Below are 3550 nucleotides of genomic sequence, written 5' to 3'. Positions count from 1 at the left end.
AAGTCGATTAAAAAAAAAGCATATCGGTAGCTGCCTTCTAAATGCCACAATCCATTTGTTAAGGAAGAATTTTGCGAAGATGAGCGCAGCAAGGGCATTACGACGTCACAGCACTCCCCTCTCCTGACTACCGCTCAGCCGCGCGAATCGCGCTGCCTTTAACGAACGTTTACTTGGTCATTTCTTGGTCAAATCGTTTCAAAAAAAAATTCAACGTATAAAGGAGGTCTTCTACTTCACAACGAGCCCAAGTTTATTACAAAATAGTAAATAGAACAGCCAGAATTAAAAAAAATATCTCGACTCCTATTGGTTGGATCGAGACGCTTTTTTTAAGAAATTTATGTTTTTTAAGCACTCTTTCATGCAATTGGTTTGAAATCTGTATATTAAAAAATCGCCGAGAAAAGGATCCTAGTTACCGTTTTTTTTAGTTTTTTGTTAATAACTTTTTTATTTTGCAACTTAAAAATCTGACATTTGCACAGACGCGAGATAATGTAATTACCTTTCGATTCTTTTCTGCCGAATTTCGATATCTTAACTTGGGCAGAAGATATACCCGCTCGCGTTTTCGAATATATCATTTTGCAATACACCGCCATTTTGAAATTGAGGGTCTGGATTCCAGGTATTTGTTGAGCACCCCAACAGTTATTTTTTCCTGTAGGTTTATCCAACTTCAGTCAAATTAGTTCTTATTTAATTCTGAAAATTTAGCACATTTTTCTTTTCGCCGCTAATTTTGATATAAAAAAATGTACCCTTGTAGCAAATTTCCTCAGGAACAAAATCATTAAGTATACTTCATATCGATTAGAGGCTTATTTTCGCAGATATAAGCGAAAAACTGAAAAAAAGCAATTATTTTATTTTCTTTTGTTATAAACAATATGACGCTCGATCTCTACAAATACACAAATTTATGCTTTTATTCTGTGTATTTTTTACTTAATTTTAAGCCCATAAAATTCAAGGTAGGCCCGATTTTTGAAAAAAAACCTAATTCGTCCGGACTACTAGGCTTATTTTATTCATTATTCAATTCCTCAAAAGTTTACTATCTTTAAAATTAAGAAATAAAAGGTTGTCATTCTGTGAAGAATTGTTTATACAAATTTTTACTTTTTTTATGAACAAGTATTTGTAGAATTGGCTTTACTAGTCAATTTTTCAGAGAACTACAGGGTGTCCCGAAATTAGGGGCAACATTTCTACAGGGCGTTCTATGTCGAGAAATAATACTTTTTCTTTATATAAATGTGGGCCCAAAAATTCTTCCTAAGGAAGTTATAGCCGATTAAAGGGGACAATCTGATGATGGTTTTTTCTAAATAACTCCGAAACCAGTAGAGATAAATTTATAAAATTTGGTAATTAGCTTAACTCTTACGTGTTCAGTCCGCTACTGAAACGAAATTTACAAATTTTCATCACATACGTTCCAACACTGGGGGGGAGGGGGGTAAAATTTACCATAACTTTTTTATGCGTTGACTTTTTTGACTTTTGACTGAAAAGTATGAAATTTCAGTTTTTTAGTAAAAAAAGGTACTCTTGTTTCATATTGGTAGAATGTTCCATTTTTGTATAAAATCCATTAAATACAGGCAATACAGCGCACAAATTTTCAAAATAGATTTGCAATAAATTTGTGAACAGGAATTTTAGGGGACCTAGCTACTTGGACCAATCCAGTTTCCCGTTTGTCTGAATACAGAAGGATACTTAAACTTTCTGCAAAATGATGTAAGAGAACTATTGGATGATACACCGTTAAAAGTACGCTTAACATTACACTATCAACAACCTCTCTTTACCCATAATGTCATAAATTGGTTAAACGGTAATTTTCCTTTCAAGTGGATAGGTAGAGATGGTCCCATTCCATGGCCACCTCGGTCTCTAGACCTATATCCTCTAGATTACTTTCTGTGGGGTAGGTTGAAGGCTGTAGTTTATGCTACAGAAATAAATCATTTGGAAGAATTACAACAGAGGATTCATTTATTTGGCTGCAAATAATTTGTTTTTTTTTTCTTTGTCAAATAATCATTTACTAAAGATTCGAGAATTTTTATGAAGATAACAATTCACAAAAACTAAATAACTGAACTGTCAATGCAAATAACGTCAAACGCATATTTGTTATTCAAAATCTGCGATATTGACAATTTCAATTCCCGATGATTAACACATATAACATTATTTTTAAACGGATTTTACACAAAAATGGAACATTCTACCAATATGAACCAAGAGTACCTTTTTTTAATAAAAAATCATGAAATTTCATACTTTTCAAAAGTTAAAAAAAGTCAACGCACAAAAAAGTTATGGTAAATTTAGGAAGAATTTTTGGACCCACGTTTATATAAAGAAAAAGTAATCTTTTTCGACACAGAACACCCTGTAGAAATATTACCCCCTAATTTCGGGACACCCTGTATATTTCATTTTTGCAATAAGTATTTCATTCTAAAAATTTTTTTCTGTTCATTCATTAATCATTAGTAATATTTTTGGTTTTTCATTTAAAAATTAAAGTAGCAAAAAAAAATCCACTACAACTGCAGGCTAATTATATTTGAAATCGCATTATATTCCAAACAGGCACACCTGCTAGAGCTGTCGACTGCGAGTCAGCCGATACATGTAGGGTGCGCGCTGTACTACTCCCCACCGCCGGAGATATACACTTCCCCTCTCGTGCTTAGTAATTGTCCAAAAGATGACATAAATTTATTTAATTTTAATAAGCAATAGCATAAAATCGATGTAAAATTTCCCTGGGAACACGATGGTGCAATTATTTTTTTGCTACTTGCCGTAGTTTACGAGATATTTGCGAAAAACCTTATTTTTTACGGTTTTTTGACCTTTTGACCCCTTTCCTGACCACCTAGGTCAAAAATTTTTGCGGATTCGGATACCTGAGGATCGAAAATATATTTGCGCCCAGGTTTGATCGACAGAGGAAAAAATGGAGGTTCAGCCTTCATTTCAATGGACTACTATATCCTTTTCTATACCTGTGTGAAATTAGCAGCCAAATTTGGCAGCCGAAATTCCGAAAATGCCCGAACGTTCATGGACGTACGTGAATAAGTAAAATTTACGTATAAATATAAAAATTAGCATGCAGAACACTATCAAGACCGCGAGGTGTTATTAATCTCTTTTAGATAGGATAAATATTATAATGTGTTATATTTGCACAATTTAAAGACACAGCTGTAATGGAAGGTATAACGTATTAAGAACTATTTTTCAAATATTCGGCGATAATTTAAAGGCGAAGCAGGTCGTGTGCCAGCTTCATATTTTGGGGCAAGGTGTGGTACATCAAGCACTAGCTCCCCAGTGAAAATCATCCCCTTGGCTTGGGGATTACACCTCGAAAAAAAATTAAAACCGGATTTTTCAAAAATTCAGCGATAATTTAAAGGCGAAGCAGGTAGTGTGCCAGCTTCATATTTTGGGGCAAGGTGTGGTACATCAAGCACTAGCTCCCCAATGAAAATCATCCCCTTGGCTTAGGGATTACACC

This window comes from Anoplophora glabripennis, unplaced genomic scaffold (assembly GCF_000390285.2).
Source record: "Anoplophora glabripennis isolate ALB-LARVAE unplaced genomic scaffold, Agla_2.0 scaffold1153, whole genome shotgun sequence".
Classification (NCBI taxonomy): domain Eukaryota; kingdom Metazoa; phylum Arthropoda; class Insecta; order Coleoptera; family Cerambycidae; genus Anoplophora; species Anoplophora glabripennis.
The sequence above is the reverse complement of the archived record's forward strand: the minus strand, read 5'-3'. Positions refer to the sequence as shown.